This window comes from Tupaia chinensis, unplaced genomic scaffold (genome assembly GCF_000334495.1).
Source record: "Tupaia chinensis unplaced genomic scaffold, TupChi_1.0 Scaffold000458_2, whole genome shotgun sequence".
Taxonomy (NCBI): domain Eukaryota; kingdom Metazoa; phylum Chordata; class Mammalia; order Scandentia; family Tupaiidae; genus Tupaia; species Tupaia belangeri.
The window spans coordinates 1,464,547-1,479,123 of record NW_006159967.1 but is presented as its reverse complement, the minus strand read 5'-3'; the positions used below and the strand labels follow the sequence as shown (position 1 = coordinate 1,479,123).

Sequence of the window (14,577 nt, the reverse complement as noted above, 5' to 3'; positions counted from 1 at the left end):
TAAATTACATCCTTCCTATTCTTTGGGATAATACTGCAAATATCAGTAGGTCCATTTTGTTGATGAGAAAACTGGTACTTGAGAAGTGTCTTGCCCAAAGTCATGCAACATGTTGGTGGCAAAGTCAGAAACTGGAACCCAGGTCAGTCCATTTCCAAAGATATGCATTTTAGAGTACTTTATGCTGCCTCTATTAGTAGAACTCAATGGAGAATAATAATAATAATTGACAGAGGTCTTCACATGCTCTAGACAACTTTTAAGTCTTTGTATATAATTACTCATTTAACTAAAGAGGCTAGAATTGGGATTATCTTGATGGCAACTTGATGGAGCTCTAGGTGATGTTTACAGATAAAAAGTAAACTATTAAGGAATTCAAACCATCAGATACTTGTTATTTGGACCAAGTCAAGGGGTCTTTGGTTTATTGCATCAGCTAGCAACAGAAAATGAAAAGTATTCTGACACAGATAAAACATTCTTCTGGTCATGATAGAAGAGAAAACTACCATTCATATCAGAGGACCTTCTCTCCAGAAGACAGGTATTCAGAACAAGAGCAATCCCCCAGGACAGAGACTACTTTGATTATGGCAGGTCAGACTATGAACATTCAAGAAGAGGATGTTCTTATGATGATCACAAGGCATCGCAAAGTAGGGTCCGAGAAAAATGTATAGAAAGAGAAATGGATCAAAAGGTTCTGAAAATCTCGGGAACCAGCAGTTAGCATAATGGCTATGTCGCTGGACTCCCACGTAGTCGACCGCAATTCGCAACCCAGACCCGGTGACTTAAAACTCACGCCAGGCACGTGTGCGTGTATACTCAAGAGCCCGAGAGGAGAATGGAGGAGAAGGGATTGCGGCGTGACCATCCCCCCGGGGGGTGATTTCTCGTTTTCTGTCTCTATGTTTCTCTCTGTCTGTCTAGCGAGTGCATGCGCCCTATAGCAAAAAAAAAAAAATCTCTCCCAAAAAAAAGGTTCTGAAAATCCCCATCTTCTGGGAGAAGAAGCCCAGAACCACCAGTATCCCAGAGTTCTCCTGCTCAAGATAAACATACCACAAAGAAGAAGAAAGATGAGCTGGATCCTCTTCTCACCCACACTGGTGGAATATATATTCCTCCTGCAAAGCACAGGATGATGCAAGAACAGATGATAGATGAAAACAGCTTATCATACCAGAAATGAGATGGAAAGCCCTAAAGAAATTAATCAATGGTCTTATCAACAAAGTCAACGTATTTAATACAAGTATTATCATTCAAGAGCTTCTCCAAGAAAATATAGTTAGAGGAAGAGGCCTGCTGTCCAGATCTATTTTGCAAGCACTGAGTACTTCTCCAATATTCACCCATGTTTATGCAGCATTAGTAGAAATTATCAACTCAAATTTTCCACAAATTGGATAATTAATCCTCAAGAAGCTAATTTTTTTTTCTCTTGGAGAGGTTTTTGCTATAGGCTGCGTGTGCTCACCAGAAAGACAGAGACAGAGAGATAGAAAGCAAGAAATCACCCTCCAGGAAGAATGGCCACACCACAATCCCTTCTCCTCCATTCTCATCTTGGAATCTTAGGCACGCATGTACACATACCTGGCATGAGTTTAAGCCAACAGGTCCAGGACTTGAACCACAGTTGAGTATATGGGAGTCCAGCGACAGAGCCATTATGCTAACTGCTGGTCCTGAGAAGCTAATTCTTAATTTTCGTAAAGGATATCGAAGAAATGATAAGCAACTTTGTCTGACTGCTTCAAAATTTGTGGCACATCTTATTAACTAAAATGTGACACGTGACATTTTATACTTAGAGATGCTCACTTTATTCTTGGAAAGACCAAAAGATGATAGTGTTGAATGTAGCCTCAAGTTAACAGGTGTCACCAAGAGGAATCAATGCAATATTTGAATGCCTTCAAAACATTCTGCGGCGTGAGTCTGAAGTTGACAAAAGAGTTCAATGCATGATTGAAGTGATGTTTGCTGTGTGGAAGGATGGATTCAAGGACCACCCAATCACCCTAGAAGGACTTGACTTAGGAGAAGAAGATGAGTAGTTCATCCATATCCTGCCTTTGGAGGATGACTACAATCCAGGTGATGTTCTTAATGTTTTCAAGATGGACCCTAACTTTATATAAAATGAAGGGAAATACAAAGCTATTAAGAAGAAATTCTTGATGAAGGAAACAGTGACTCAAATAATACCAAGATGCTGGAAGTAGTGAAGAGGAAGAGGGAGAAGAAGATGAAGGACAGAAAGTAACAATTTGTGACAAAACTGAAATTAATCTGGTTTCATTTCAATGTACAATTTATCTTACTGTTCAGTCAAGTTTAGATTTTGAAGAATGTGCTCACCAATTGCTGAAAATGGAGTTTCCCAAAGGTCAAACAAAAGAACTCTGCAACTTGATACTTGATTTCTATGCCCAACAGAGGACATATGAGAAAAATTTTTGGCCTGCTAGCTGGGCAATTTTGCATGCTAAAAAAAGAATACATGGAATCCTTTGAAAGTATATTCAAGGAACAGTATGATATCATTCACTGATTGGAAACAAACAAATTGAGAAATGTTGCTAAGGTGTTTGCTCACCTCTTATACACTGATTCGTTTCCATGGAGTGTTCTTTAATGTATCAAACTGAGTGAAGAAACAACTACAACATCTAGTAGGATTTTTGTCAAAATATTTTTCCAGGAGCTGTGTGAATACGTGGGTATTCCTAAAAATGCAAGACTAAAGGATGAAACCCTTCAGCCATTCTTTGAAAGATTGTTACCCCAAGATAATCCAAGAAACACTTGATTTGCCACCAACTTCTTTACCTCTATAGGTCTTGGAGGTTTAATGGATGAATTGTGTGAGCATCTCAAAAATACACCAAAGGTCATTATGGCACAGAAACCAGAGGTTGAGCAAAAGAAATCCTCCCCATCCTCTTCTTCTTCAGCATCCTCCTCTTCAGAGTCTGACTCCTCTGACTCTGATTCCTACAGTAGTTGTAGGAGTTGCAGTTCGGAGTGATCCAGGAAAAAGAGCAATTTTTCCTCTAACAGCAGTCATAGCACTGCCTCAGCTAAAGATGTAAGAAAGAAAGGACAAGGGAAGACCAGAAGTAAAGAAGTAGATGAATTGATCAGGAACCAACAAACAAATATAGGAAACAAGAAGAAAGAAGACCAAAACAAAGGTACCAGGAAAAAAGGACTGAGAAATAAAGATCAGAAAAACACAGAGGTCAAAATTCAAGTGATACGAATTGGAGAGATCCAGTAACAAAATACTCATCAGACAGAGGTGTTCCTTTTGAACAAAACAGTTACAGTAGAGTTGTGAATGATAGGGACCAAGCAAGCAATGCATATTGACTTAGAAAACAAGCATCATTATTCTCAAAAGAAGAGGGGAGAGAGGAGAAATTATTTTTCCGAAAAAGAGAAACATAGGCACTGAAATAAGGACAATGAAAATATTAGAAGAAAAGATAGCTCAAAGTCAGAGAAAAGGAATAGAAAACATTCAGGTTCTAGAAGTGATGAAAATAAGTATCAGAATGGTGCTGACAGATGATGGGAAAAATCTAATAGATACTCTGAGCAATCCAGAGAATCAAAGACAAATCCGGATCGATGAAGAGAAAGGTCTTCAGCAAAGCAAAACTAATTCCATAAGTCACGATAGAAACTGGACATGCCTTGTATTCATTTGAAATAAGGTATTTTTTATATCAATTGATGAAATTTATATAGAATTCTTGTATAAAGTACTGGTTTGTATTTGTAAACTTTAAACTGTTTTAACATCACCATGTTTTATAACTGATGCATCTCCAGACCTCCACATAAAAGTATTTGAAAAGAAAATTTTCACCAGAAAGGGATGAAAGTCCTGCTTATATTTAGTAAATAAAATGATCAAATGCTAAAAAAAAAAAATTTAAAAATTGGAATTATTCCCAATTCTTGCATGAAAAAACAGGCATAGACCTTAAGTAATTGCCCAGAGGGACACAGCTGGTTAATGGTGAAGTCAGGATTCAAATTCATGCAGTTTGCTCCAGGTCCCATGCTATGGATCAATTTTGCTCATTTTAAAGGCTTTGAGTGAGACCATGAATAGAATCTGTAGCTTTTTTCAAAATCGAGAATTGAAGTCAAGACAGGGATGGAGAGAGACACAGATGTGGAAAAGCATGTCTTGAATTTTGAAAGGAATGGTCCTTGGGCTTTCTTCTGTCTACCTACCAGGACTTTTCATGCAACCTTGCTTCTTACCTTTTCTTTTTCCTACTTCCCAGAGTTGGTCCCATCACAGGTAAAGGCCCAGTTCTTTGCATGACTGAGTTTACCAGCTGTGAGGTCAGAGGTCACCAGCTGTCTCCACTCTTGACCAGCCGACTACAAATTGGAGGGTTCTCACTTTCTTCTTAGGTTTAATAATTTTCTAGAATGTCTCACAAGACCCAGGAAAGCACTTCACTTGTGATTATAGTTTTATTATAGCAAAACGATACAAATCATTACCAGCCAAGAGGAAAGACATATACTACGAGATCTGAGAGGGTACCAGACACAGTTTCAATAGTCATCAAGTACATATCATTCTCCCAGTACATCAGTATGTAGCACTGTGTTTGCACAAGAATAGTCCCAACCAGGAAAGTTCACCCAAACTCTGGTGTCTAAGGTTTTTACTGGGATTTCATTACATAAGCTATGATTAATTGAATCATAGCTATGTGACTGAACTCAATCCCTGCTCCTTACTCCTTCCCAGAGGTTGATCTGAAATTACTGACCCAAAGCCCTAAACTTTTAATAATACACTTTATTTTCCTGACATAATTAATCTACATTGAATCATTTCATCCCCACAAACTGGAAAGTATGGTCCAGGGTACCCATGATAAATACTATACCAAAGACATCACTAACACGTGGGAAACCCCAAGAGTTTAGAGGCTAACTCCAACAACCAAGGACAGAAGACAGCCATGTCCTTTACTGCACACCTATAATGCAGACTGTAGACCTTTGCACAAGTTATGTCATATGCTGATAATAGCCAAGATGAAAAGCCAGCCTTTTTGGTGACTAATAAAGGGTCAATCCAATTCTTTAGGCCATCTTACCTAAACTAGAGGAATCATACAGCAATCCATCCAAGCAGTTTCGGTTTCTCAGATATTAACTATCAGACAACAAGGAATATGATTCTAATGTGCTTTAATCAAGTTATTTATGGTGTATACACTTTGCTGAGAGGTGAACTCCTAAGAGACCCTGAGATATTCTAGTCATTAACTTTGCTAGTGGAATGTTTCCACCTTCTCTGGGGAGGAAATCAGAGGATGAAGGCATTGAAAAGAATTTCTGAGACCCAATACTCTAATTTTACCATTGGGGAAAACAAGAACAAACGACTTAGGGAGTCCTGCCAGCAAATAAACTGTGACCTTAGGCCATCTCTCCTCCTTTGAGATTAATTATTCAGAGTCTCCTCTCGAGTGCCCATCTTTTAAACAGCCAAAATTCCTTGGTGATTGAATATATTAAGAAAGTACAGCAGTGAGGCCACTTCTTTGGACCTCAGTTTCCTAATCTTTAAAGCGAGGGCATTGGGGCCAGCAGGTGGCATGGTGGTTAAGGCACTGGACTCCCACATGGCTGATTGTGGTTTGAGAATTGGTGGTTTGCTTTCACTCTTTCTCTCTAGCGAACACATGTGCCCTATAGAAAATTAAATTTAAAAAAAAGAAAAGAAAAGAAAAGAATAATAAGTAAAATTAAATAAATAATTCTTTTCAAAAAATAAAGTGAGGGCATTGGCTTTGGGGGTGGGGGTGGGGTAATAAATTCAGAAGTGCCTGCCACAAGGCAGACAGGTAACATAACTGATTTAAGCAGGCAGTTGTGAAATAATAGAAAATCATGAGGTTTCAGAGAAATAGAAAATACACACCCTAATGAAAGGACTTCATGTTTGAATTTAAGAAATAAATCAAAATCCTTGGCTTAGAGTTTGTACTCTCTTGTCAAGATGGTCTCCCAGGACCTCCCTAACTCTTTGATTCTATTATTCTGTGTTTTCTTTACCATATTGTTTGTCAGACTGATTTCCTCTATGACAGTCAGTTATGCGAGGAGAATCAGGGAGTGAAATGACTTGCTGGAGAAAAGGAAGGGAAAATGTTAAACTGGGGGAATAGAGAACTTCGGCTAGGTGGCTACAAGAAAATGGGTTTCCAAATGAGAGAAGGGAAGCACTAAAAGAGGAGTGGAAGCTGCTATCTAAATTTTGGTTTCACCGTTGCTCATCCCTAATTGAATAACCTACACAAAATAAGTCTGTCGCTGGGGTCTTTCTAGTCACAGTGAGAATGGCAGCCCCTGGAACTATACAGTGCACAACCTGCACAATAGTATACAGTAGCTCCAAGTGGACTGGCCCTTAAAAAGAAAGTTCTGGAGACCTTCAGACCTCAAAAGAATTGCTCAACTGCTCCCAGACCTAATGCAACCATTAACCCAATTCTCCTGCTTCCTTAACCACCAAGTTTTCTTTCTGCTAAAACTCTGCCCCAAAGGCATTTGGACATATGGACTATTTTAGCAAGAAAAAGCTTGAGAAAAAAAGAGGGCTCACTGCCCTCCTCACACATACCCGTATATACCCGCCTCTTAAGCAAGCTTAGCATTGAGGATGAAAGCTACATTTCCCCCTGAGAATTTCATCTTTCTTCCTCCTGAGATGTCTAGCCCTGGGTACATTAAAGGGGAAAGCATAAGCAAGGACTGCCCCCTCCTTGAACCATCCTCAGGCCTGATTTGCATAAGTTCCAGTCTCTTGGCCCAGCTTCTGTCCCTTCTCCAAGATCTGCCACCATTCCCGGAACACTGCGTCCTCAGCAGCCTGATTCCAGGCCCAGCAGCACTGATCATTTCTCCCAAGAGTGGGAGTGGGGAGGAGTACAACCTTGAAGGAGTCCCACCTTCCTCCTTCGAGAGAGCAGGGCTTCTCCCTCCACAGCTGCCAACACTCCTAATGTTATTGTGTGCGGGAGGCCCCCAAGACAGATCCAGCAGGAGTGAATTAATAATTGCTGGCAACAGAGCTCCTGCAGCAACAAGCTCCTCCCCCTGGGGGACTGTTTGCCCTTCTTCAGAGAGTCCTCCACAACTGCTTTGCAAACTTACTTCTTTGTGAACAAAAACCCTGTAAGCATTATGTATTCTTAAGAGTCCCCTCAGTTTTTGGAAAAGCTCAGGGCTGGGTGTCTGAACGCTGGCATTCTGGCTGGCTTAGCTACCAGCTACGAGTTTAACCTTGAGTGGGTCAGACTCTCTGTACATTTTGTTTCCTTATCTGTAGATTTTTAGGTCTAACGGTCAAAGATCTATGAGCCATGACCCTGCCCCATCTCCAGTCCCTATTGCTGTCATTTAAATGTAACCCATAATAAAGAGATGTCTACATTGGAAAAGAATCAGTCAAATTGTCCCTCTTTGCAAATGACATGATCTTATATGTAGGAAAATCTAAAGGCTCCATCAAAAAACTCTTATAGCAGTTTTAAAATTTTTAGTAAAGTTACAGGATACAAAATTAGCATACAAAAATCAGTAGCATTTCCATACACTAGTAATAAACTGCTGAAAAGAAATCAAGAGAGCAATCTCATTTATAATTGCTACTAAAAAAGTAAAATACCTTGGAGCAAGTGTAACCAAGGAGATGAAAGAGCTCTAAATGAAAACTAAAGCACTGATGAAAGAGATCAAAGAAGACACACAAAATGAAAAGGCATCCCATGTGCATGGATTGGAAGACTACAACATTGTTAAAAGAACCTTACTACCCAAAACAAGCCACAGATAAAATGTAATCCCTATCCAAATAACAGTGGTATTCTCCACAGAAATAAAAAAGCTATCTTAAAATTTGTCTCAAACCACAAACGACCATGAATAGCCAAAACAATCCTGAATAAAAAGAACAACTTTGGAAGCATCACGCTGTCTAACTTCAAAATATACGATAAGCCATTATAACCAAAATGGCAACATACATAAGTGAAAGGATAGTCTCTTCAATAAATGGTGCTGGGAAATGCGTATCTACATGCAGAAGAAAAAAAAGTAGATCCTCCTCCCATATCTTAATATAGCAAAAATCAATTCAAAATGAATTAAAACTTAAATATCAGAACCAAAACCATGACACTACTAGAAGAAAACAAGTGGCAAGCTATAAGCTATGGTGGCACAGTGGTAACCCAATGCTGTGCAATGCTGAAGTCACATGGGATGTTACTGGATTCATGTCTGAGCATTCCCTGTACATGCCAGGAAGATGTGGACATGCCTGTGAACTTGGCTGGCTGAGGCTGGTGGGTATTGCACCATGAAAACTCTTAGAAGTATCTCTCTCCCTCTCTCTCACTCTCACAAAATAAATAAATAAACTTTTTTAAAATCTCAATATAAAATATTTGTGATCTGAACAGACATTTCACAAAAGAAGATATACAAGTGACCAAGAAGTATATGAAAAAATGATCAGCATTGTTAATCATCAGAGAAATGCAAATCAAAACCACAATGAAATATCACCCCACCCCAGGTAAAATAGATATTATCAAAAAGATAACAAAATAACAATAACAAATTTTGGTGAAGTAGAGAAAGAAATGCTCATATACTGTTGGTAGAATTCTACATTAGTGGGACCAGCAGATGGCTTAAGGCTACATCGCTGGATTCCCATGTATTTGACTGCAGTTCAAGTCCTGAATCCTGTGGCTTAAACTCATGCTGGGCACATGTGTGTGCGTGCCCAAGATCCCGAGGGAAAATGGAGGAGAAGGGATTGCAGAGTGGCCAACCCCCCTGGGGAGTGATATCTCGTTTTCTGTCTCTCTATCTCTGTCTGTCTTTCTGATGAGCAAAGGTGCCCTATAGCAAAAATCTCTCTCAAAAAAAAAGAAAAGAAAGAAAAAAGAAAAAAGAATTCTACATTAGTACAATTACTGCAAAAAAACAGTATGGAAGTTACACAAAAAAACTAAAACTAGAACTACCACATGACCCAGTAATCCTACTACTGGGTGTATAGCCAAAGGAAAGAAAATCAGTACATCAAGAGATTGCTGCACTCCCACATTTATTATAACACTATTCAAAATAGCCAAAGCATTAAATTAACCTAAAAACCATTAACAGATGAAGGGATTAAAAAAAAGTGATACACACACACACACACACACACACATACACACAGAATACTATTTATAAAAAAGAATAAATTCTTGTCATTTGTGGCAGCATAGGTTGAGTCTGGAGTGAAATAAGCCAGTTATAGAAGGATAAATGCTACATGTTCTTGCTCACATGTGAAAGCAAAAAAAAGAAAAGTTTATCTTAAAAAAGTGGAGAGTTGGGACCAGCAGATAGCACAGCAGTTATGTCGCTGGACGCCCACATGGTCGACCACAGTTTGAGACCCAGACCTGTGGGGAGCCACATGCACCAAAATGGCTGACATGACCTTCATACAAGGACCTTCAAGTATCCTTGTTCCGGGAGTAGACAATTCACCCTGAGACTTCCTCATTCAGGCAAGTCCTCAGTCAGGTCTGCGACAATTCCCACCCCCTTTGCCTACCCTGTGTATATAAGAATGTTCTCTGGCCCTCAATAAACAAGCGACTGCATACCAACTTGAGTTGTGAAACGGTGTCGCTCCCGTGCTGTGATGCTACGCTGGTTCCAGACCTCTGCTCTCTCACTCAGGCATCCTGCTCGATTGTCCTGCGGGCCGGGACACAGACCCAGTGGCTTCAAACTCATGCCAGGCATATGTGTGTATGTGCCCAAGATCCCAGGAGGAGAATGAAGGAGAGGGGATTGTGGCATGGCCATCCTCCTTGGGGGTGATTTCTCCCTTTCTGTCTCTCTCTCTCTCTCTCTCTATCTATCTATCTACCTATCTATCTATCTCTGCAGCAAGCACAGTGGCCTATAGCAAAAATCTCTCTCTCAAAAGAAGTGGAAAGTAGAATAGTGGTTACTAAAAAGGAAGGATAGAAGGGAAGGGAACTGGAAGACACTGGTTGATGAATACAAATGATAGCTACATACAAAGAATAAATTCTACTGCTCGATAACACTGTAGGGTAACTACATGTAACATCAATTTATCATTTATTTCAAAATAGCTAGAAGAGAGGATTTTGAATGTTCCCAGAAGAAAGAAATATTGAATGTTTGAGGTGATGGATGTGCTAATTAACCTGATTTGATCACTACACATTGTATACATGTATTTAAAATATCACATCACATTCCATAAATATGTACAATGATTATTTCTCTATTAAAATATATTTTAAACATTTTAAGGCTACACACACACACACACACACACACAACCTCCTGCACCCACAACAGGTGTCTGAGTCATTGATTCTGGGCTTCAGCAACACAGTCCTCTAGCCTAGAAGCAGCTGAACCAATGAACAAACAGCCCCATCTCATGCTCTTTCCTTCCCTTTCTCTCAATTTGTCCCCATCCACTGGGCTTTTCTCTCTTCATCCCCTCCGGTCCCTTTATGATGTGCGGTGCTCTGTGACGCTTGACCCACACAGGAAGGTTCCAGGTATATGTCCAGAGACCTCCTAGAGTATTGCAGGCACCCACGTGCCCATAATCTGGGGCTAGCTGAGGCTGGGGTTGGAATGCAGTCCCAGGAGTCTGTCTCACTCATGAAAGTGATAAACTTTAAAATATTTAAAAAGTTTCTTTCTAATCATGTTCTTTAAGGTTCATCAGGGCTGCATTTCCTCTCCGTCCTTCTCCCTGAGTCTTCCCATTGAATGAGGTCCCATAACCTGGTATGAAAGTGTCCCCTTGGGACCAGCAGTTAGCATAATGGCTATGTCGTTGGACTCCCACGTAGTCGACTGCGGTTCGCGTCCTGAACCCGGTGGCTTAAAACTCAAGCCGGGCATGTGTGCGTGAGAAGAATAGAGGAGAAGGGATTGCAGCGTGGCCATCCCCCCTGGGGGGTGATTTCTCGCTTTCTGTCTCTCTGTCTCTCTCTATCTGTCTGGCAAGCGCACGCACCCTATAGCAAAAAAAATTAAAAAATAAATAAAAAACAACAACAACAAAAAATAACCTCTCCAAAAAAAAAAAAAAAAGTGTCCCCTAGTAGCATTGCTTGTTGGCCCCTCAGCCCAACTGCTTGAACTGAGATTGGCTACCTGACTAAGCTGAGTTAATAAAAGTCTCAGAGAGAGGACCAGCAGATGGCATAATGACTACATTTCTGGATTCCCATGTAGTCAACTGCCGTTCAAGTCCTGGACCCAGCAGCTTAAAACTCACACTGGACATGTGTGCATGTGTGCCCAAGATCCTGAGAATGGAGGAGAAGGGATTATGGTATGGTCATCCTCCCTGGGGAGTAATTTTTCACTTTGTCTCTCTGTATTTCTCTGTCTCGCTGGCAAGTACACACAACCTCTAGCAACAATCTGTCTTAAAAAAAAAAAATCTCTGAGGAAAAATGTCTGAAGAAGGAGAAAAAAAAAGAAAAAGGAAAAAAGCTACAGCCCAGTAAAGTTGGGCACTGAAGCTATAAGCTTGGGGTCAGAGTTCTTGAATTATGGACAGCCAAAGGCAGTGCCAGCCAAATTACAAAGGCTTACAGAGGAAGCCAGTCTAGAGGAGAGAGAGCAGGTGTACAGACTAGAGACCGCGTGGCTCCAGAGAGAGGAGCTACCAGTGCCGACCACTCCCAGTTTCTGGGAAACTCAGTGGCAGCCCCTGCAGTTGAATGCCATGAGAGTCCCCTGAATACTGACAAATAATCCCATTTTCCCACTTTTCTTCCCAAAGTGTGGCTTCTGGAACAGTAGCAGCCTGTAGGCATCACCTGGGAACTTTTTAGAAATGCAGACACCTCTTGCCCTACTCCAGAGTTAATGTATCCAAATCTGCATTTTAAGGAGATCTCAGTGTGATTCATATGCACCAAAGATCTGTTTCCAAGGGAGTGTCTCTTCCTGTTAAGACACCCTGCTCAGCACCCCCTGTCCTTTCCAGGTCAGGGGGCCCCACCAGGAGTCTCTGCTACCCAATCTCCCTGCTGCAGCCTCTCAGCCCCAGCACCTCCCCAACCACCAACCCCAGCCTGGCCCCGACACCTGACAAATTCAGCAAGAAGTAAATTAATCATTTCTGGCACCTAAGCCCCTGCAGCCAAGCAGCTCCTCCTCTCGGGAGGACGGTCTGCCCTTCCTCACAGAGTCCGCCACAGCTGTCTGCCTGCCTGACTTACTGTGCTGCCTGCTGCCTGCTGCCTGCAGCCCCATCGCCACAGCTGTGCTCCATTCTGCAGGGGACTCCCCAGGTACTCCTCAGGCTGTGGCTCCTGCCTGCCCTCAGCTTGCTCAGCTGTACTGTCCCCAGGCCAGTTTCCCCAGCCCCTGTGATAAAGTATCATCCTCCTTGGCCATCCACAGAAGGTCTTGGGTCTTGGCTGCCAGAGGCCTGCCCTGGTGACAGACATTGGACCAGGTTCCTAAACAAAGACACTCCTAGAGGCTCCTGAATGGCATACAAGAACCAAAGGCTCTAGACTCCAACATCTCTGCTTACATCGGAGGCTCCAAAACGGAGTTACGTAGGACACTGGACTGATATGAAACCTCTTACAGGCAAGGATAGCTGAGCACTATGCCACACGATCATGCACACAGTTCCTCCAGCCAAAGTGCTCTCAGAGTGCAGCAAGGAAGCCAGGCCTTCTCAGCAAGGGGCCTTCACTGCTGTCTAGGTGAGTCAGAAGGCTCCAGGAGAAAGAGGCTCCAAATCCTGGTGTTATAACTAGATATCCTGCACACACATATATCCAAACATGCATCACAATCACATCCATCCTAAAACCACACCATCACAATCACTTCAATCCCTTACCGTTTTTAGAGTCTACAAAGTCTTTCTGTGCCTTATCACCTTAGAATTTCACAAGAGCTCCAAGTCACCTAAAGGTCTAAATGGACACGATTTCCAGGCAGTCAAATTTCTTTAAGGAGTTGTCCTTTTTTTTTTTTTTTTTTTTTTTGAGAGAGGTTTTTTGGGCGAGTGCATTTGTCAGAAAGACAGAGACAGAAAGTGAGAAATCACCCCCCAGGGGAGATGGCCACTCCACAATCCCTTCTCTTCCATTCTCCTCTCGGGATCTTGGGCACGCATGTACACACACCCAGCGTTGAGTTTAAGCCACCAGGTCCAGGACTTGAACCACGGTCAACTACATGGGAGCCCAGCAACATAGCCATTACGTCAACTGCTGGTCCCAGGAGTTATCATTTTCTTTTTTTTTTGAGAGGTTTTCGCTATAGGGCGCATGTGCTCGCCAGACAGACAGAGATATAGAGACAGAAAGCGAGAAATCACCCCCCGGGGGGATGGCCACGCAGCAATCCCTTCTCCTCCATTCTCCTCTTGGGATCTTGGGCACGTACGCACATGCACCTGGCGTGAGTTTTAAGCCACTGGGTCCGGGATGCGAACCGCGGTCGACTACGTGGGAGTCCAGCGACAAAGCCATTACGCTAACTGCTGGTTCCCGCAGGAGGTATCTTTTTTATGGTAACCTTCACTGTCTACCTCTCGATCCCTGCTCTAGCACACTGTTTCCTCATGTTGCCACAAAAACAGCTCTCCAAGTCACTAATGACTTCTGCTATGAGTTGACTTGAGTCCCTCAAAAAGATGTGCCTAAGTTCTAACCCCTGCATTTGTGAATGTGATCTTATTAGGAAGTAGGTTCTCTGCAGATGTAATCAAGTTAATAGGAGGTCATCGAGTGAGTCCTATCTAATGTAGCTTGTGTCGAATTTGTCAAATTTAGACACAGACACGCAGGTACATAAGAGAGAAGGCACGTGAAGATGGAGGCAGAGAATGGAGTGATAAACCTCCCAGCTAAGAAACAGCAAGAATTACTGGCAACTGTTAGAAGTTGGCAAAGACAAGAAAGGATTCTCCCAAAAGCTTGATTTCAGACTTATTGTCTCCAGAATTGCAAGAGAATAAAATTCTGTTTTAAGCCTCTCGGTTTGTGGGCATTTGTTATGGAAACCTAGGAAATAAACACAGTCTCATGTTCCTGAGTCCCATGGACAATCTCCATTCCTCACATTACCTGGTATTTCAGCTGGAAAGAGCACAAGAACCCTACCTCCCCCCCATAAGCACATTCCTCCTGGAAACTGCTTCACATTCTCCTTGTTTTTTAATTATCTGGCCACTTCCTTCTCAGGCACCTTTACAAACTTACCTTTCTCTCTCTGGTCATTGCATGAGAGAGTGCATGAAGCTGAGGGCCTCTAGGTTTCATATTTTCTACCCTCTCCCTAAGCAGTCTCATCCAGGCTCCCACTTCACTCCACCTACTTATCAATGACTCCAAGAATCATAGTCTATGTTCTTTGAGCACCAGAAGTTCATGTCCAACTACTTATTTAGATCTCTCAAAGAAGGTCTTC

The 14,577-nt window shown here is 41.9% G+C and overlaps 1 pseudogene; it reads left to right on the top strand.

Annotated features, from left to right (window-relative positions):
- The first annotated feature begins 452 nt into the window (after positions 1–452).
- Positions 453–3,682, top strand: LOC102471163 (pre-mRNA-splicing factor CWC22 homolog pseudogene; annotated as a pseudogene).
- Positions 3,683–14,577: the final 10,895 nt, after the last annotated feature.